The sequence below is a fragment of the Hordeum vulgare genome, chromosome 7H (genome assembly GCF_904849725.1).
Source record: "Hordeum vulgare subsp. vulgare chromosome 7H, MorexV3_pseudomolecules_assembly, whole genome shotgun sequence".
Lineage (NCBI taxonomy): Eukaryota > Viridiplantae > Streptophyta > Magnoliopsida > Poales > Poaceae > Hordeum > Hordeum vulgare.
Genome location: NC_058524.1, coordinates 283378376 through 283401147, shown reverse-complemented (window position 1 = coordinate 283401147; position 22772 = coordinate 283378376).

Here is a 22772-nt window from a genome sequence, read left to right as displayed (position 1 = left end):
TCAGGGTCAACTAGCTCAAAAAAAAGAAGTAAATGCACGAAGAATACCAAATCAAGTCAGAAATTGTTGAAATTTTCTGATGTGCCTTAGAATGGTGCATTTTGAACACACAAAAAGTATGGAGTTCAAATAAGTTCAAAAAATGAAATCCCTTTGTAAGAGATGAGTTCTCGTTCGAAACCCTCATACTTCGAGAGAGATTGTCCGTTTTGTACACTAAGTGTATCGAGTTTTTGTCGTAGCCGTCTCAACTTTTTAACACATGCTATGTGTGTGAAATAATGATAGCATGCCAACTTTCAACATTTTCATAGTTCATTTGTAGTGCTTTTCAATTTCAGGGTCAACTTGCTCAAAAAAAAAAAGTAAATGCACGAAGAATACCAAATGAAGTCAGAAATTGTTGAAATTTTGTGATGTGCCTTAGAATGGTGCATTTTGAATGCACAAAAAGTATGGAGTTCAAATAAGTTCAAAAAAATGAAATCCCTTTGTAAGAGATGAGTTCTCGTTCGAACGCCTGATACTTCAAGAGAGATTGTCCGTTTTGTACACGAAGTGCATCCAGTTTTTGTCGTAGCCCTCTCAACTTTTTAACACATGCTATGTGGGTGAAATGATGATAGCATGCCAACTTTCAACATTTTCAGAGTTCATTTGTAGTGCTTTTCAATTTCAGGGTCAACTAGCTCAAAAAAAAATAAGTAAATGCACGAAGAATACCAAATGAAGTCAGAAATTGTTGAAATTTTCTGATGTGCCTTAGAATTGTGCATTTTGAAGACACAAAATGTATGGAGTTCAAATAAGTTCAAAAAAATGAAACCCCTTTGTAAGAGATGAGTTCTTGTTCGAAACCGTGATACTTCGAGAGAGATTGTCCGTTTTGTGCACGAAGTGCATCCAGTTTTTGTCGTTGCCCTCTCAACTTTTTAACAGATGCTATGCGGGTGAAATGATGATAGCATGCCAACTTACAAAATTTTCATAGTTCATTTGTAGTGCTTTTCAATTTCAGGGTCAACTAGCTCAAAAAAAAAGTAAATGCACGAAGAATACCAAATGAAGTCAGAAATTGTTGAAATTTTGTGATGTGCTTTAGAATGGTGCATTTTGAACACACAAAATGTATGGAGTTCAAATAAGTTCAAAAAATGAAATCCCTTTGTAAGAGATGAGTTCTTGTTCGAAACCGTGATACTTCGAGAGAGATTGTCCGTTTTGTACACGAAGTGCATCCAGTTTTTGTCGTAGCCCTCTCAACTTTTTAACACATGCTATACGGGTGAAATGATGATAGCATGCCAACTTTCAACATTTTCAGAGTTCATTTGTAGTGCTTTTCAATTTCAGGGTCAACTAGCTCAAAAAAAAGAAGTAAATGCACGAAGAATACCAAATCAAGTCAGAAATTGTTGAAATTTTCTGATGTGCCTTAGAATGGTGCATTTTGAACACACAAAAAGTATGGAGTTCAAATAAGTTCAAAAAAATGAAATCCCTTTGTAAGAGATGAGTTCTCGTCCGAAACCCTAATACTTCGAGAGAGATTGTCCGTTTTGTACATGAAGTGCATCCAGTTTTTATCGTAGCCCTGTCAACTTTTTAACAAATGCTATGTGGGTGAAATGATGATAGCATGCCAACTTTCAATATTTTCAGAGTTCATTTGTAGTGCTTTTCAATTTCAGGGTCAACTAGCTCAAACAAAATAAGTAAATGCACGAAGAATACCAAAGGAAGGCAAAAATTGTTGAAATTTTGTGATGTGCCTTAGAATGGTGCATTTTGAATGCACAAAAAGTATGGAGTTCAAATAAGTTCAAAAAAATGAAATCCCTTTGTAAGAGATGAGTTCTCGTTCGAAAGCCTGATACTTCAAGAGAGATTGTCCGTTTTGTACACGAAGTGTATCCAGTTTTTGTCGTAGCCCTCTCAACTTTTTAACACATGCTATGTGGGTGAAATGATGATAGCATGCCAACTTTCAACATTTTCAGAGTTCATTTGTAGTGCTTTTCAATTTCAGGGTCAACTAGCTCAAAAAAAAATAAGTAAATGCACGAAGAATACCAAATGAAGTCAGAAATTGTTGAAATTTTGTGATGTGCCTTAGAATGGTGCATTTTGAAGACACAAAATGTATGGAGTTCAAATAAGTTCAAAAAAATGAAACCCCTTTGTAAGAGATGAGTTCTTGTTCGAAACCGTGATACTTCGAGAGAGATTGTCCGTTTTGTACACGAAGTGCATCCTGTTTTTGTCGTTGCCCTCTCAACTTTTTAACACATGCTATGCGGGTGAAATGATGATAGCATGCCAACTTACAAAATTTTCATAGTTCATTTGTAGTGCTTTTCAATTTCAGGGTCAACTAGCTCAAAAAAAATTAAATGCACGAAGAATACCAAATGAAGTCAGAAATTGTTGAAATTTTGTGATGTGCCTTAGAATGGTGCATTTTGAACACACAAAATGTATGGAGTTCAAATAAGTTCAAAAAATGAAATCCCTTTGTAAGAGATGAGTTCTTGTTCGAAACCGTGATACTTCAAGAGAGATTGTCCGTTTTGTACACGAAGTGCATCCAGTTTTTGTCGTAGCCCTCTCAAGTTTTTAACACATGCTATGCGAGTGAAATGATGATAGCATGCCAACTTTCAACATTTTCAGAGTTCATTTGTAGTGCTTTTCAATTTCAGGGTCAACTAGCTCAAAAAAAAGAAGTAAATGCACGAAGAATACCAAATCAAGTCAGAAATTGTTGAAATTTTCTGATGTGCCTTAGAATGGTGCATTTTGAACACACAAAAAGTATGGAGTTCAAATAAGTTCAAAAAAATGAAATCCCTTTGTAAGAGATGAGTTCTCGTCCGAAACCCTGATACTTCGAGAGAGATTGTCCGTTTTGTACATCAAGTGCATCCAGTTTTTATCGTAGCCCTGTCAACTTTTTAACAAATGCTATGTGGGTGAAATGATGATAGCATGCCAACTTTCAATATTTTCAGAGTTCATTTGTAGTGCTTTTCAATTTCAGGGTCAACTAGCTCAAACAAAATAAGTAAATGCACGAAGAATACCAAAGGAAGGCAAAAATTGTTGAAATTTTGTGATGTGCCTTAGAATGGTGCATTTTGAATGCACAAAAAGTATGGAGTTCAAATAAGTTCAAAAAAATGAAATCCCTTTGTAAGAGATGAGTTCTCGTTCGAAAGCCTGATACTTCAAGAGAGATTGTCCGTTTTGTACACGAAGTGTATCCAGTTTTTGTCGTAGCCCTCTCAACTTTTTAACACATGCTATGTGGGTGAAATGATGATAGCATGCCAACTTTCAACATTTTCAGAGTTCATTTGTAGTGCTTTTCAATTTCAGGGTCAACTAGCTCAAAAAAAAATAAGTAAATGCACGAAGAATACCAAATGAAGTCAGAAATTGTTGAAATTTTGTGATGTGCCTTAGAATGGTGCATTTTGAAGACACAAAATGTATGGAGTTCAAATAAGTTCAAAAAAATGAAACCCCTTTGTAAGAGATGAGTTCTTGTTCGAAACCGTGATACTTCGAGAGAGATTGTCCGTTTTGTACACGAAGTGCATCCTGTTTTTGTCGTTGCCCTCTCAACTTTTTAACACATGCTATGCGGGTGAAATGATGATAGCATGCCAACTTACAAAATTTTCATAGTTCATTTGTAGTGCTTTTCAATTTCAGGGTCAACTAGCTCAAAAAAAATTAAATGCACGAAGAATACCAAATGAAGTCAGAAATTGTTGAAATTTTGTGATGTGCCTTAGAATGGTGCATTTTGAACACACAAAATGTATGGAGTTCAAATAAGTTCAAAAAATGAAATCCCTTTGTAAGAGATGAGTTCTTGTTCGAAACCGTGATACTTCAAGAGAGATTGTCCGTTTTGTACACGAAGTGCATCCAGTTTTTGTCGTAGCCCTCTCAACTTTTTAACACATGCTATGCGAGTGAAATGATGATAGCATGCCAACTTTCAACATTTTCAGAGTTCATTTGTAGTGCTTTTCAATTTCAGGGTCAACTAGCTCAAAAAAAAGAAGTAAATGCACGAACAATACCAAATGAAGTCAGAAATTGTTGAAATTTTGTGATGTGCCTTAGAATGGTGCATTTTGAACACACAAAAAGTATGGAGTTCAAATAAGTTCGAAAAATGAAATCCCTTTGTAAGAGATGAGTTCTCGTTCGAAACCCTGATACTTCGAGGGAGATTGTCTGTTTTGTACACGAAGTGCATCCAGTTTTTGTCGTAGCCCTGTCAACTTTTTAACAAATGCTGTGTGGGTGAAATGATGATAGCATGCAAACTTTCAACATTTTCAGAGTTCATTTGTAGTGCTTTTCAATTTCAGGGTCAACTAGCTCAAAAAATAAATAAGTAAATGCACGAAGAATACCAAATGAAGTCAGAAATTGTTGAAATTTTGTGAGGTGCCTTAGAATGGTGCATTTTGAATGCACAAAAAGTATGGAGTTCAAATAAGTTCAAAAAATGAAATCCCTTTGTATGAGATGAGTTCTCGTTCGAAAGCCTGATACTTCGAGAGAGATTGTCCGTTTTGTACACGAAGTGCATCCAGTTTTTGTCATAGCCCTCTCAACTTTTTAACACATGCTATGTGGGTGAAATGTTGATAGCATGCCAACTTTCAACATTTTCAGAGTTCATTTGTAGTGCTTTTCAATTTCAGGGTCAACTAGCTCAAAAAAAAAGTAAATGCACGAAGAATACCAAATGAACTCAGAAATTGTTGAAATTTTGTGATGTGCCTTAGAATCGTGCATTTTGAACACAGAAAATCTATGGAGTTCAAATAAGTTCAGAAAAATGAAATCCCTTTGTAAGTGATGAGTTCTTGTTCGAAACCGTGATACTTCGAGAGAGATTGTCCGTTTTGTACACGAAGTGCATCCAGTTTTTGTCGTAGCCCTCTCAACTTTCTAACACATGCTATGCGGGTGAAATGATGATAGCATCCCAACTTTCAACATTATCAGAGTTCATTTGTAGTGCTTTTCAATTTCAGGGTCAACTAGGTCAAAACAAAATAAGTAAATGCACGAAGAATACCAAATGAAGTCAGAAGTTGTTGAAATTTTGTGATGTGCCTTAGAATGGTGCATTTTTAAGACACAAAATGTATGGAGTTCAAATAAGTTCAAAAAAATGAAACCCCTTTGTAAGAGATGAGTTCTTGTTCGAAACCGTGATACTTCGAGAGAGTTTGTCCGTTTTGTACACGAAGTGCATAAAGTTTTTGTCGTTGCCCTCTCAACTTTTTAACACATGCTATGCGGGTGAAATGATGATAGCATGCCAACTTACCACATTTTCATAGTTCATTTGTAGTGCTTTTCAATTTCAGGGTCAACTAGCTCAAAAAAAAAATTAAATGCACGAAGAATACCAAATGAAGTCAGAAATTGTTGAAATTTTGTGATGTGCCTTAGAATGGTGCATTTTGAACACACAAAATGTATGGAATTCAAATAAGTTCAAAAAATGAAATACCTTTGTAAGAGATGAGTTCTTGTTCGAAACCGTGATACTTCGAGAGAGATTGTCCGTTTTGTACACGAAGTGCATCCAGTTTTTGTCGTAGCCCTCTCAACTTTTTAACACATGCTATGCGGGTGAAACGATGATAGCATGCCAACTTTCAACATTTTCAGAGTTCATTTGTGGTGCTTTTCAGTTTCAGGGTCAACTAGGTCAAAACAAAATAAGTAAATTCACGAAGAATACCAAATGAAGTGAGAAATTGTTGAAATTTTGTGATGTGCCTTAGAATGGTGCATTTTGAACACACAAAAAGTATGGAGTTCAAATAAGTTCAAAAAAATGAAATCCCTTTGTAAGAGATGAGTTCTCGTTCGAAACCCTGATACTTCGAGGGAGATTGTCTGTTTTGTACACGAAGTGCATCCAGTTTTTGTCGTAGCCCTGTCAACTTTTTAACAAATGCTATGTGGGTGAAATGATGATAGCATGCAAACTTTCAACATTTTCAGAGTTCATTTGTAGTGCTTTTCAATTTCAGGGTCAACTAGCTCAAAAAAAAAATAAGTAAATGCACGAAGAATACCAAATGAAGTCAGAAATTGTTGAAATTTTGTGATGTGCCTTAGAATGGTGCATTTTGAATGCACAAAAAGTATGGAGTTCAAATAAGTTCAAAAAATGAAATCCCTTTGTAAGAGATGAGTTCTCGTTCGAAAGCCTGATACTTCGAGAGAGATTGTCCGTTTTGTACACGAAGTGCATCCAGTTTTTGTCGTAGCCCTCTCAACTTTTTAACAAATGATATGTGGGTGAAATGTTGATAGCATGCCAACTTTCAACATTTTCAGAGTTCATTTGTAGTGCTTTTCAATTTCAGGGTCAACTAGCTCAAAAAAAAAGTAAATGCACGAAGAATACCAAATGAAGTCAGAAATTGTTGATATTTTGTGATGTGCCTTAGAATGGTGCATTTTTAACACACAAAATCTATGGAGTTCAAATAAGTTCAAAAAAATGAAATCCCTTTGTAAGAGATGAGTTCTTGTTCGAAACCGTGATACTTCGAGAGAGATTGTCCGTTTTGTACACGAAGTGCATCCAGTTCTTGTCGTAGCCCTCTCAACTTTCTAACACATGCTATGCGGGTGAAATGATGATAGCATCCCAACTTTCAACATTATCAGAGTTCATTTGTAGTGCTTTTCAATTTCAGGGTCAACTAGGTCAAAACAAAATAAGTAAATGCACGAAGAATATCAAATGAAGTCAGAAGTTGTTGAAATTTTGTGATGTGCCTTAGAATGGTGCATTTTGAACACACAAAAAGTATGGAGTTCAAATAAGTCCAAAAAAATGAAATCCCTTTGTAAGAGATGAGTTCTCGTTCGAAACCCTCATACTTCGAGAGAGATTGTCCGTTTTGTACACTAAGTGCATCCAGTTTTTGTCGTAGCCGTCTCAACTTTTTAACATATGCTATGTGTGTGAAATAATGATAGCATGCGAACTTTCAACATTTTCATAGTTCATTTGTAGTGCTTTTCAATTTCAGGGTCAACTAGGTCAAAAAAAAGTAAATGCACGAAGAATACCAAATGAAGTCAGAAATTGTTGAAATGTTGTGACGTGCCTTAGAATGGTTCATTTTGAACACACAAAAAGTATGGAGTTCAAATAAGTTCAAAAAAATGAAATCCCTTTGTAAGAGATGAGTTCTTGTTCGAAACCCTCGTACTTCGAGAGAGATTGTCCGTTTTGTACACGAAGTGCATCCAGTTTTTGCCGTAGCCCTCTCAACTTTTTAACACATGCTATGCGGGTGAAATGATGATAGCATGCCAACTTACAACATTTTCATAGTTCATTTGTAGTGCTTTTCAATTTCAGGGTCAACTAGCTCAAAAAAAAAGTAAATGCACGAAGAATACCAAATGAAGTCAGAAATTGTCGAAATTTTGTGATGTTCCTTAGAATGGTGCATTTTGAACACACAAAATGTATGGAGTTCAAATAAGTTCAAAAAAATGAAATCCCTTTGTAAGAGATGAGTTCTTGTTCGAAACCGTGATACTTCGAGAGAGATTGTCCGTTTTGTACAAGAAGTGCATCCAGTTTTTGTCGTAGCCCTCTCAACTTTTTAACACATGCTATGCGGGTGAAATGATGATAGCATGCTAACTTTCAACATTTTCAGAGTTCATTTCTAGTGCTTTTCAATTTCAGGGTCAACTAGCTCAAAAAAAAGAAGTAAATGCACGAAGAATACCAAATGAAGTCAGAAATTCTTGAAATTTTGTGATGTGCCTTAGAATGGTGCATTTGGAACACACAAAAAGTATGGAGTTCAAATAAGTTCAAAAAAATGAAATCCCTTTGTAAGAGATGAGTTCTCGTTCGAAACCCTGATACTTGGAGAGAGATTGTCCGTTTTGTACACGAAGTGCATACAGTTTTTGTCGTAGCCCTGTCAACTTTTTAACAAATGCTATGTGGGTGAAATGATGATAGCATGCAAATTTTCAACATTTTCAGAGTTCATTTGTAGTGCTTTTCAATTTCAGGGTCAACTAGCTCAAAAAAAAATAAGTAAATGCACGAAGAATACCAAATGAAGTCAGAAATTGTTGAAATTTTGTGATGTGCCTTAGAATGGTGCATTTTGAATGCACAAAAAGTATGGAGTTCAAATAAGTTCAAAAAATGAAATCCCTTTGTAAGAGATGAGTTCTCGTTCGAAAGCCTGATACTTCGAGAGAGATTGTCCGTTTTGTACACGAAGTGCATCCAGTTTTTGTCGTAGCCCTCTCAACTTTTTAACAAATGCTATGTGGGTGAAATGTTGATAGCATGCCAACTTTCAACATTTTCAGAGTTCATTTGTAGTGCTTTTCAATTTCAGGGTCAACTAGCTCAAAAAAAAAAGTAAATGCACGAACAATACCAAATGAAGTCAGAAATTGTTGAAATTTTGTGATGTGCCTTAGAATGGTGCATTTTGAACACACAAAATCTATGGAGTTCAAATAAGTTCAAAAGAATGAAATCCCTTTGTAAGAGATGAGTTCTTGTTCGAAACCGTGATACTTCGAGAGAGATTGTCCGTTTTGTACACGAAGTGCATCCAGTTCTTGTCGTAGCCCTCTCAACTTGCTAACACATGCTATGCGGATGAAATGATGATAGCATCCCAACTTTCAACATTAGCAGAGTTCATTTGTAGTGCTTTTCAATTTCAGGGTCAACTAGGTCAAAACAAAAGAAGTAAATGCACGAAGAATACCAAATGAAGTCAGAAGTTGTTGAAATTTTGTGATGTGCCTTAGAATGGTGCATTTTGAACACACAAAAAGTATGGAGTTCAAATAAGTCCAAAAAAATGAAATCCCTTTGTAAGAGATGAGTTCTCGTTCGAAACCCTCATACTTCGAGAGAGATTGTCCGTTTTGTACACTAAGTGCATCCAGTTTTTGTCGTAGCCGTCTCAACTTTTTAACACATGCTATGTGTGTGAAATAATGATAGCATGCCAACTTTCAACATTTTCATAGTTCATTTGTAGTGCTTTTCTATTTCAGGGTCAACTAGGTCAAAAAAAAAGTAAATGCACGAAGAATACCAAATGAAGTCAGAAATTGTTGAAATGTTGTGACGTGCCTTAGAATGGTTCATTTTGAACACACAAAAAGTATGGAGTTCAAATAAGTTCAAAAAAATGAAATCCCTTTGTAAGAGATGAGTTCTTGTTCGAAACCCTCGTACTTCGAGAGAGATTGTCCGTTTTGTACACGAAGTGCATCCAGTTTTTGCCGTAGCCCTCTCAACTTTTTAACACATGCTATGCGGGCGAAATGATGATAGCATGCCAACTTACAACATTTTCATAGTTCATTTGTAGTGCTTTTCAATTTCAGGGTCAACTAGCTCAAAAAAAAAAGTAAATGCACGAAGAATACCAAATGAAGTCAGAAATTGTCGAAATTTTGTGATGTGCCTTAGAATGGTGCATTTTGAACACACAAAATATATGGAGTTCAAATAAGTTCAAAAAAATGAAATCCCTTTGTAAGAGTTGAGTTCTTGTTCGAAACCGTGATACTTCGAGAGAGATTGTCCGTTTTGTACACGAAGTGCATCCAGTTTTTGTCGTAGCCCTCTCAACTTTTTAACACATGCTATGCGGGTGAAATGATGATAGCATGCCAACTTTCAACATTTTCAGAGTTCATTTGTAGTGCTTTTCAATTTCAGGGTCAACTAGCTCAAAAAAAAGAAGTAAATGCACGAAGAATACCAAATGAAGTCAGAAATTCTTGAAATTTTGTGATGTGCCTTAGAATGGTGCATTTTGAACACACAAAAAGTATGGAGTTCAAATAAGTTCAAAAAAATGAAATCCCTTTGTAAGAGATGAGTTCTCGTTCGAAACCCCGATACTTGGAGAGAGATTGTCCGTTTTGTACACGAAGTGCATCCAGTTTTTGTCGTAGCCCTGTCAACCTTTTAACAAATGCTATGTGGGTGAAATGATGATAGCATGCAAACTTTCAACATTTTCAGAGTTTATTTGTAGTGCTTTTCAATTTCAGGGTCAACTAGCTCAAAAAAAAATAAGCAAATGCACGAAGAATACCAAATGAAGTCAGAAATTGTTGAAATTTTGTGATGTGCTTTAGAATGGTGCATTTTGAATGCACAAAAAGTATGGAGTTCAAATAAGTTCAAAAAATGAAATCCCTTTGTAAGAGATGAGTTCTCGTTCGAAAGCCTGATACTTCGAGAGAGATTGTCCGTTTTGTACACGAAGTGCATCCAGTTTTTGTCGTAGCCCTCTCAACTTTTTAACAAATGCTATGTGGGTGAAATGTTGATAGCATGCCAACTTTCAACATTTTCAGAGTTCATTTGTAGTGCTTTTCAATTTCAGGGTCAACAAGCTCAAAAAAAAAAAGTAAATGCACGAAGAATACCAAATGAAGTCAGAAATTGTTGAAATTTTGTGATGTGCCTTAGAATGGTGCATTTTGAACACACAAAATCTATGGAGTTCAAATAAGTTCAAAAAAATGAAATCCCTTTGTAAGAGATGAGTTCTTGTTCGAAACCGTGATACTTCGAGAGAGATTGTCCGTTTTGTACACGAAGTGCATCCAGTTCTTGTCGTAGCCCTCTCAACTTGCTAACACATGCTATGCGGGTGAAATGATGATAGCATCCCAACTTTCAACATTATCAGAGTTCATTTGTAGTGCTTTTCTATTTAAGGGTCAACTAGGTCAAAACAAAAGAAGTAAATGCACGAAGAATACCAAATGAAGTCAGAAGTTGTTGAAATTTTGTGATGTGCCTTAGAATGGTGCATTTTGAACACACAAAAAGTATGGAGTTCAAATAAGTCCAAAAAAATGAAATCCCTTTGTAAGAGATGAGTTCTCGTTCGAAACCCTCATACTTCGAGAGAGATTGTCCGTTTTGTACACTAAGTGCATCCAGTTTTTGTCGTAGCCGTCTCAACTTTTTAACACATGCTATGTGTGTGAAATAATGATAGCATGCCAACTTTCAACATTTTCATAGTTCATTTGTAGTGCTTTTCTATTTCAGGGTCAACTAGGTCAAAAAAAAAAGTAAATGCACGAAGAATACCAAATGAAGTCAGAAATTGTTGAAATGTTGTGACGTGCCTTAGAATGGTTCATTTTGAACACACAAAAAGTATGGAGTTCAAATAAGTTCAAAAAAATGAAATCCCTTTGTAAGAGATGAGTTCTTGTTCGAAACCCTCGTACTTCGAGAGAGATTGTCCGTTATGTACACGAAGTGCATCCAGTTTTTGCCGTAGCCCTCTCAACTTTTTAACACATGCTATGCGGGTGAAATGATGATAGCATGCCAACTTACAACATTTTCATAGTTCATTTGTAGTGCTTTTCAATTTCAGGGTCAACTAGCTCAAAAAAAAGTAAATGCACGAAGAATACCAAATGAAGTCAGAAATTGTCAAAATTTTGTGATGTGCCTTAGAATGGTGCATTTTGAACACACAAAATGTATGGAGTTCAAATAAGTTCAAAAAAATAAAATCCCTTTGTAAGAGATGAGTTCTTGTTCGAAACCGTGATACTTCGAGAGAGATTGTCCGTTTTGTACAAGAAGTGCATCCAGTTTTTATCGTAGCCCTCTCAACTTTTTAACACATGCTATGCGGGTGAAATGATGATAGCATGCCAACTTTCAACATTTTCAGAGTTCATTTGTAGTGCTTTTCAATTTCAGGGTCAACTAGCTCAAAAAAAAGAAGTAAATGCACGAAGAATACCAAATGAAGTCAGAAATTGTTGAAATTTTGTGATGTGCCTTAGAATGGTGCATTTTGAACACACAAAAAGTATGGAGTTCAAATAAGTTCAAAAAAATGAAATCCCTTTGTAAGGGATGAGTTCTCGTTCGAAACCCTGATACTTGGAGAGAGATTGTCGGTTTTGTACACGAAGTGCATCCAGTTTTTGTCGTAGCCCTGTCAACTTTTTAACAAATGCTATGTGGGTGAAATGATGATAGCATGCCAACTTTCAACATTTTCAGAGTTCATTTGTAGTGCTTTTCAATTTCAGGGTCAACTAGCTCAAAAAAAATAAGTAAATGCACGAAGAATACCAAATGAAGTCAGAAGTTGTTGAAATTTTGTGATGTGCCTTAGAATGGTGCATTTTGAATGCACAAAAAGTATGGAGTTCAAATAAGTTCAAAAAAATGAAATCCCTTTGTAAGAGATGAGTTCTCGTTCGAAAGCCTGATACTTCGAGAGAGATTGTCCGTTTTGTACACGAAGTGCATCCAGTTTTTGTCGTAGCCCTCTCAACTTTTTAACACATGCTATGTGGGTGAAATGATGATACCATGCCAACTTTCAACATTTTCAGAGTTCATTTGTAGTGCTTTTCAATTTCAGGGTCAACTAGCTCAAAAAAATAAGTAAATGCACGAAGAATACCAAATGAAGTCAGAAATTGTTGAAATTTTGTGATGTGCCTTAGAATGGTACATTTCGAACGCACAAAAAGTATGGAGTTCAAATAAGTTCCAAAAAATGAAATCCCTTTGTAAGAGATGACTTCTCGTTCGAAACCCTTATACTTCGAGAGAGATTGTCCGTTTTGTACACGAACTGCATCCAGTTTTTGTCGTAGCCCTCTCAACTTTTTAACACATGCTATGAGGGTGAAATGATGATAGCATGCCAACTTTCAACATTTTCAGAGTTCATTTGTAGTGCTTTTCAATTTCAGGGTCAACTAGCTCAAAAAAAATAAGTAAATGCACGAAGAATACCAAATGAAGTGAGAAATTGTTGAAATTTTGTGATGTGCCTTAGAATGGTGCATTTTGAATGCACAAAAAGTATGGAGTTCAAATAAGTTCAAAAAAATGAAATCCCTTTGTAAGAGATGAGTTCTTGTTCGAAACCGTGATACTTCGAGAGAGATTGTCTGTTTTGTACACGAAGTGCATCCAGTTTTTGTCGTAGCCCTCTCAACTTTATAACACATGCTATGCGGGTAAAATGTTGATAGCATCCCAACTTTCAACATTATCAGAGTTCATTTGTAGTGCTTTTCAATTTCAGGGTCAACTAGGTCAAAACAAAATAAGTAAATGCACGAAGAATACCAAATGAAGTCAGAAGTTGTTGAAATTTTGTGATGTGCCTTAGAATGGTGCATTTTGAACACACAAAAAGTATGGAGTTCAAATAAGTTCAAAAAAATGAAATCCCTTTGTAAGAGATGAGTTCTCGTTCGAAACCCTCATACTTCGAGAGAGATTGTCCGTTTTGTACACTAAGTGCATCCAGTTTTTGTCGTAGCCGTCTCAACTTTTTAACACATGCTATGTGTGTGAAATAATGATAGCATGCCAACTTTCAACATTTTCATAGTTCATTTGTAGTGCTTTTCAATTTCAGGGTCAACTAGGTCAAAAAAAAATAAGTAAATGCACGAAGAATACCAAATGAAGTCAGAAATTGTTGAAATGTTGTGACGTGCCTTAGAATGGTTCATTTTTAACACACAAAAAGTATGGAGTTCAAATAAGTTCAAAAAAATGAAATCCCTTTGTAAGAGATGAGTTCTTGTTCGAAACCCTCGTACTTCGAGAGAGATTGTCCGTTTTGTACACGAAGTGCATCCAGTTTTTGCCGTAGCCCTCTCAACTTTTTAACACATGCTATGCGGGTGAAATGATGATACCATGCCAACTTTCAACATTTTCATAGTTCATTTGTAGTGCTTTTCAATTTCAGGGTCAACTAGGTCAAAAAAAATAAGTAAATGCACGAAGAATACCAAATGAAGTCAGAAATTGTTGAAATGTTGTGACGTGCCTTAGAATGGTTCATTTTGAACACACAAAAAGTATGGAGTTCAAATAAGTTCAAAAAAATGAAATCCCTTTGTAAGAGATGAGTTCTTGTTCGAAACCCTCGTACTTCGAGAGAGATTGTCCGTTTTGTACACGAAGTGCATCCAGTTTTTGCCGTAGCCCTATCAACTTTTTAACACATGCTATGCGGGTGAAATGATGATACCATGCCAACTTTCAACATTTTCATAGTTCATTTGTAGTGCTTTTCAATTTCAGGGTCAACTAGCTCAAAAAAAAAAGTAAATGCACGAAGAATACCAAATGAAGTCAGAAATGGTCGAAATTTTGTGATGTGCCTTAGAATGGTGCATTTTGAATACACAAAACGTATGGAGTTCAAATAAGTTCAAAAAAATGAAATCCTTTGTAAGAGATTACTTCTCGTTCGAAACCCTTATACTTCGAGAGAGATTGTCCGTTTTGTACAAGAAGTGCATCCAGTTTTTGTCGTAGCCCTCTCAACTTTTTAACACATGCTATGCGGGTGAAATGATGATAGCATGCCAACTTTCAACATTTTCAGAGTTTATTTGTAGTGCTTTTCAATTTCAGGGTCAACTAGCTCAAAAAAAAGAAGTAAATGCACGAAGAATACCAAATGAAGTCAGAAATTGTTGAAATTTTGTGATGTGCCTTAGAATGGTACATTTCGAACGCACAAAAAGTATGGAGTTCAAATAAGTTCCAAAAAATGAAATCCCTTTGTAAGAGATGACTTCTCGTTCGAAACCCTTATACTTCGAGAGAGATTGTCCGTTTTGTACACGAACTGCATCCAGTTTTTGTCGTAGCCCTCTCAACTTTTTAACACATGCTATGAGGGTGAAATGATGATAGCATGCCAACTTTCAACATTTTCAGAGTTCATTTGTAGTGCTTTTCAATTTCAGGGTCAACTAGCTCAAAAAAAATAAGTAAATGCACGAAGAATACCAAATGAAGTGAGAAATTGTTGAAATTTTGTGATGTGCCTTAGAATGGTGCATTTTGAATGCACAAAAAGTATGGAGTTCAAATAAGTTCAAAAAAATGAAATCCCTTTGTAAGAGATGAGTTCTTGTTCGAAACCGTGATACTTCGAGAGAGATTGTCTGTTTTGTACACGAAGTGCATCCAGTTTTTGTCGTAGCCCTCTCAACTTTATAACACATGCTATGCGGGTAAAATGTTGATAGCATCCCAACTTTCAACATTATCAGAGTTCATTTGTAGTGCTTTTCAATTTCAGGGTCAACTAGGTCAAAACAAAATAAGTAAATGCACGAAGAATACCAAATGAAGTCAGAAGTTGTTGAAATTTTGTGATGTGCCTTAGAATGGTGCATTTTGAACACACAAAAAGTATGGAGTTCAAATAAGTTCAAAAAAATGAAATCCCTTTGTAAGAGATGAGTTCTCGTTCGAAACCCTCATACTTCGAGAGAGATTGTCCGTTTTGTACACTAAGTGCATCCAGTTTTTGTCGTAGCCGTCTCAACTTTTTAACACATGCTATGTGTGTGAAATAATGATAGCATGCCAACTTTCAACATTTTCATAGTTCATTTGTAGTGCTTTTCAATTTCAGGGTCAACTAGGTCAAAAAAAAATAAGTAAATGCACGAAGAATACCAAATGAAGTCAGAAATTGTTGAAATGTTGTGACGTGCCTTAGAATGGTTCATTTTTAACACACAAAAAGTATGGAGTTCAAATAAGTTCAAAAAAATGAAATCCCTTTGTAAGAGATGAGTTCTTGTTCGAAACCCTCGTACTTCGAGAGAGATTGTCCGTTTTGTACACGAAGTGCATCCAGTTTTTGCCGTAGCCCTCTCAACTTTTTAACACATGCTATGCGGGTGAAATGATGATACCATGCCAACTTTCAACATTTTCATAGTTCATTTGTAGTGCTTTTCAATTTCAGGGTCAACTAGGTCAAAAAAAATAAGTAAATGCACGAAGAATACCAAATGAAGTCAGAAATTGTTGAAATGTTGTGACGTGCCTTAGAATGGTTCATTTTGAACACACAAAAAGTATGGAGTTCAAATAAGTTCAAAAAAATGAAATCCCTTTGTAAGAGATGAGTTCTTGTTCGAAACCCTCGTACTTCGAGAGAGATTGTCCGTTTTGTACACGAAGTGCATCCAGTTTTTGCCGTAGCCCTATCAACTTTTTAACACATGCTATGCGGGTGAAATGATGATACCATGCCAACTTTCAACATTTTCATAGTTCATTTGTAGTGCTTTTCAATTTCAGGGTCAACTAGCTCAAAAAAAAAAGTAAATGCACGAAGAATACCAAATGAAGTCAGAAATGGTCGAAATTTTGTGATGTGCCTTAGAATGGTGCATTTTGAATACACAAAACGTATGGAGTTCAAATAAGTTCAAAAAAATGAAATCCTTTGTAAGAGATTACTTCTCGTTCGAAACCCTTATACTTCGAGAGAGATTGTCCGTTTTGTACAAGAAGTGCATCCAGTTTTTGTCGTAGCCCTCTCAACTTTTTAACACATGCTATGCGGGTGAAATGATGATAGCATGCCAACTTTCAACATTTTCAGAGTTCATTTGTAGTGCTTTTCAATTTCAGGGTCAACTAGCTCAAAAAAAAGAAGTAAATGCACGAAGAATACCAAATGAAGTCAGAAATTGTTGAAATTTTGTGATGTGCCTTAGAATGGTGCATTTTGAACACACAAAAAGTATGGAGTTCAAATAAGTTCAAAAAAATGAAATCCCTTTGTAAGAGATGAGTTCTCGTTCGAAACCCTGGTACTTGGAGAGAGATTGTCCATTTTGTACACGAAGTGCATCCAGTTTTTGTCGTAGCCCTGTCAACTTTTTAACAAATGCTATGTGGGTGAAATGATGATAGCATGCCAACTTTCCACATTTTCGGAGTTCATTTGTAGTGCTTTTCAATTTCAGGGTGAACTAGCTCAAAAAAATAATAAGTAAATGCACGGAGAATACCAAATGAAGTCAGAAATTGTTGAAATTTTGTGATGTGCCTTAGAATGGTGCATTTTGAATGCACAAAAAGTATTGAGTTCAAACAAGTTCAAAAAAATGAAATCCCTTTGTAAGAGATGAGTTCTCGTTCGAAACCGTGATACTTCGAGAGAGATTGTCCGTTTTGTACACGAAGTGCATCCAGTTTTTGTCGTAGCCCTGTCAACTTATTAACAAATGCTATGTGGGTGAAATGATGATAGCATGCCAACTTTCAACATTTTCGGAGTTCATTTGTAGTGCTTTTCAATTTCAGGGTGAACTAGCTCAAAAAAATAATAAGTAAATGCACGGAGAATACCAAATGAAGTCAGAAATTGTTGAAATTTTGTGATGTGCCTTAGAATGGTGCATTTTGAATGCACAAAAAGTATGGAGTTCAAACAAGTTCAAAAAAATGAAATCCCTTTGTAAGAGATGAGTTCTCGTTCGAAACCGTGATACTTCGAGAGAGATTGTCCGTTTTGCACACGAAGTGCATCCAGTTTTTGTCGTAGCCCTCTCAACTTTTTAACACATGCTATGCGGGTGAAATGATGATAGCATGCCGACTTTCAACATTATCAGAGTTCATTTGTAGTGCTTTTCAATTTCAGGGTCAACTAGGTCAAAACAAAATAAGTAAATGCACGAAGAATACCAAATGAAGTCAGAAATTGTTGAAATTTTGTGATGTGCCTTAGAATGGTGCATTTCGAACGCACAAAAAGTATGGAGTTCAAATAAGTTCCAAAAAATGAAATCCCTTTGTAAGAGATGATTTCTCGTTCGAAACCCTTATACTTCGAGAGAGATTGTCCGTTTTGTACACGAACTGCATCCAGTTTTTGTCGTAGCCCTCTCAACTTTTTAACACATGCTATGCGGGTGAAATGATGATAGCATGCCAACTTTCAACATTTTCAGAGTTCATTTGTAGTGCTTTTCAATTTCAGGGGCAACTAGCTCAAAAAAAAGAAGTAAATGCACGAAGAATACCAAATCAAGTCAGAAATTGTTGAAATTTTGTGATGTGCCTTAGAATGGTGCATTTTGAACACACAAAAAGTATGGAGTTCAAATAAGTTCAAAAAAATGAAATCCCTTTGTAAGAGATGAGTTCTCGTTCGAAACCCTGATACTTCGAGGGAGATTGTCCGTTTTGTACACGAAGTGCATCCAGTTTTTGTCGTAGCCCTGTCAACTTTTTAACAAATGCTATGTGGGTGAAATGATGATAGCATGCCAACTTTCAACATTTTCAGAGTTCATTTGTAGTGCTTTTCAATTTCAGGGTCAACTAGCTCAAAAAAAAAATAAGTAAATGCACGAAGAATACCAAATGAAGTCAGAAATTGTTGAAATTTTATTATGTGCCTTAGAATGGTGCATTTTGAACACACAAAAAGTATGGAGTTCAAATAAGTTCAAAAAAAATGAAATTCCTTTGTAGGAGATGAGTTCTCGTTCGAAACCCTGATACTTCGAGAGAGATTGTCCGTTTTGTACACGAACTACATCCAGTTTTTGTCGTAGCCCTCTCAACTTTTTAACACATGCTCTGAGGGTGAAATGATGATAGCATGCCAACTTTCAACATTTTCAGAGTTCATTTGCAGTGCTTTTCAATTTCAGGGTCAACTAGGTCAAAACAAAATAAGTAAATGCACGAAGAATACCAAATGAAGTCAGAAATTGTTCAAATTTTGTGATGTGCCTTAGAATGGTGAATTTTGAACACACAAAAAGTATGCAGTTAAAATAAGTTCAAAAAAATGAAATCCCTTTGTAAGAGATGAGTTCTCGTTCGAAACCCTCATACTTCGAGAGAGATTGTCCCTTTTTTACACGAAATGCATCCAGTTTTTGCCGTAGCCCTCTCAACTTTTTAACACATGCTATGCGGGTGAAATGATGATAGCATGCCAACTTACAACATTTTCATAGTTCATTTGTAGTGCTTTTCAATTTCAGGGTCAACTAGCTCAAAAAAAAAGTAAATGCACGAAGAATACCAAATGAAGTCAGAAATTGTTGAAATTTTGTGATGTGCCTTAGAATGGTGCATTTTGAACACACAAAATGTATGGAGTTCAAATAAGTTCAAAAAAATGAAATCCCTTTGTAAGAGATGAGTTCTTGTTCGATACCATGATACTTCGAGAGAGATTGTCCGTTTTGTACACGAAGTGCATCCAGTTTTTGTCGTAGCCCTCTCAACTTTTTAACACATGCTATGCAGGTGAAATGATGATAGCATGCCAACTTTCAACATTATTAGAGTTCATTTGTAGTGCTTTTCAATTTCAGGGTCAACTAGGTCAAAACAAAATAAGTAAATGCACGAAGAATACCAAATGAAGTCAGAAATTGTTGAAATTTTGTTATGTGCCTTAGAATGGTGCATTTTGAACACACAAAAAGTATGGAGTTCAAATAAGTTCAAAAAAATGAAATTCCTTTGTAGGAGATGAGTTCTCGTTCGAAACCCTGATACTTCGAGGGAGATTGTCCGTTTTGTACACGAAGTGCATCCAGTTTTTGTCGTAGCCCTGTCAACTTTTTAACAAATGCTATGTGGGTGAAATGATGATAGCATGCCAACTTTCAACATTTTCAGAGTTCATTTGTAGTGCTTTTCAATTTCAAGGTCAACTAGCTCAAAAAAAAAAAGTAAATGCACGAAGAATACCAAATGAAGTCAGAAATTGGTGAAATTTTGTGATGAGCCTTAGAATGGTGCATTTTAAACGCACAAAAAGTATGGAGTTCAAATAAGTTCAAAAACTGAAATCCCTTTTTAAGAGATGAGTTCTCGTTCGAAAGCCTGATACTTCGAGAGAGATTGTCCGTTTTGTACACGAACTGCATCCAGTTTTTGTCGTAGCCCTCTCAACTTTTTAACACATGGTATGAGGGTGAAATGATGATAGCATGCCAACTTTCAACATTTTCAGAGTTCATTTGTAGTGCTTTTCAATTTCAGGGTCAACTAGCTCAAAAAAAAATAAGTAAATGCACGAAGAATACCAAATGAAGTCAGAAATTGTTGAAATTTTGTGATGTGCCTTAGAATGGTGCATTTTTAAGACACAAAATGTATGGAGTTCAAATAAGTTCAAAAAAATGAAACCCTTTGTAAGAGATGAGTTCTTGTTCCAAACCGTGATACTTCGAGAGAGATTGTCCGTTTTGTACACGAAGTGCATCCAGTTTTTGTCGTTGCCCTCTCAACTTTTTAACACATGCTATGCGGGTGAAATGATGATAGCATGCCAACTTACAACATTTTCATAGTTCATTTGTAGTGCTTTTCAATTTCAGGGTCAACTAGCTCAAAAAAAAGTAAATGCACGAAGAATACCAAATGAAGTCAGAAATTGTTGAAATTTTGTGCTGTGCCTTAGAATGGTGCATTTTGAACACACAAAATGTATGGAGTTCAAATAAGTTCAAAAAATGAAATCCCTTTGTAAGAGATGAGTTCTTGTTCGAAACCGTGATACTTCGAGAGAGATTGTCCGTTTTGTACACGAAGTGCATCCAGTTTTTGTCATAGCCCTCTCAACTTTTTAACACATGCTATGCGGGTGAAATGATGATAGCATGCCGACTTTCAACATTTTCAGAGTTCATTTGTAGTGCTTTTCAATTTCAGGGTCAACTAGCTCAAAACAAAATAAGTAACTGCACGAAGAATACCAAATGAAGTCGGAAATTGTTGAAATTTTGTGATGTGCCTCAGAATGGTGCATTTTGAACACACAAAAAGTATGGAGTTCAAATAAGTTCAAAAAAATGAAATCCCTTTGTAAGAGATGAGTTCTCGTTCGAAACCCTCATACTTCGAGAGAGATTGTCTGTTTTGTACACTAAGTGCATCCAGTTTTTGTCGTAGCCGTCTCAACTTTTTAACACATGCTATGTGTGTGAAATAATGATAGCATGCCAACTTTCAACATTTTCATAGTTCATTTGTAGTGCTTTTCAATTTCAGGGTCAACTAGCTCAAAAAAAAAGTAAATGCACGAAGAATACCAAATGAAGTCAGAAATTGTTGAAATGTTGTGACGTGCCTTAGAATGGTGCATTTTGAACACACGAAAAGTATGGAGTTCAAATAAGTTCAAAAAAATGAAATCCCTTTGTAAGAGATGAGTTCTCGTTCGAAACCCTCATACTTCGAGAGAGATTGTCCGTTTTGTACACGAAGTGCATCCAGTTTTTGCCGTAGCCCTCTCAACTTTTTAACACGTGCTATGCGGGTGAAATGATGATAGCATGCCAACTTACAACATTTTCATAGTTCATTTGTAGTGCTTTTCAATTTCAGGGTCAACTAGCTCAAAAAAAAAGTAAATGCACGAAGAATACCAAATGAAGTCAGAAATTGTTGAAATTTTGTGATGTGCCTTAGAATGGTGTATTTTGAACACACAAAATGTATGGAGTTCAAATAAGTTCAAAAAAATGAAATCCCTTTGTAAGAGATGAGTTCTTGTTCGAAACCGTGATACTTCGAGAGAGATTGTCCGTTTTGTACATGAAGTGCATCTAGTTTTTGTCGTAGCCCTCTCAACTTTTTAACACATGCTATGCGGGTGAAATGATGATAGCATGCCAACTTTCAACATTATGAGAGTTCATTTGTAGTGCTTTTCAATTTCAGGGTCAACTAGGTCAAAACAAAATAAGTAAATGCACGAAGAATACCAAATGAAGTAAGAAATTGTTGAAATTTTGTGATGTGCCTTAGAATGGTGCATTTTGAACACACAAAAAGTATGGAGTTAAAATAAGTTCAAAAAAATGAAATCCCTTTGTAAGAGATGAGTTCTCGTTCGAAACCCTCATACTTCGAGAGAGATTGTCCGTTTTGTACACTAAGTGCATCCAGTTTTTGTCCTAGCCGTCTCAACTTTTTAGCACATCCTATGTGTGTGAAATAATGATAGCATGCCAACTTTCAACATTTTCATAGTTCATTTGTAGTGCTTTTCAATTTCAGGGTCAACTAGGTCAAAAAAAAAAAAGTAAATGCACGAAGAATACCAAATGAAGTCAGAAATTGTTGAAATGTTGTGACGTGCCTTAGAATGGTGCATTTTGAACACACAAAAAGTATGGAGTTCAAATAAGTTCAAAAAAATGAAATCCCTTTGTAAGAGATGAGTTCTCGTTCGAAACCCTCATACTTCGAGAGAGATTGTCCGTTTTGTACACTAAGTGCATCCAGTTTTTGTCGTAGCCGTCTCAACTTTTTAACACATGCTATGTGTGTGAAATAATGATAGCATGCCAACTTTCAACATTTTCATAGTTCATTTGTAGTGCTTTTCAATTTCAGGGTCAACTAGGTCAAAACAAAATAAGTAAATGCACGAAGAATACCAAATGAAGTCAGAAATTGTTGAAATTTTGTTATGTGCCTTAGAATGGTGCATTTTGAACACACAAGAAGTATGGAGTTCAAATAAGTTCAAAAAAATGAAATTCCTTTGTAGGAGATGAGTTCTCGTTCGAAACCCTGATACTTCGAGCGAGATTGTCCGTTTTGTACACGAAGTGCATCCAGTTTTTGTCGTAGCCCTGTCAACTTTTTAACAAATGCTATGTGGGTGAAATGATGATAGCATGCCAACTTTCAACATTTTCAGAGTTCATTTGTAGTGCTTTTCAATTTCAGGGTCAACTAGCTCAAAAAAAAATAAGTAAATGCACGAAGAATACCAAATGAAGTCAGAAATTGGTGAAATTTTGTGATGAGCCTTAGAATGGTGCATTTTGAACGCACAAAAAGTATGGAGTTCAAATAAGTTCAAAAAATG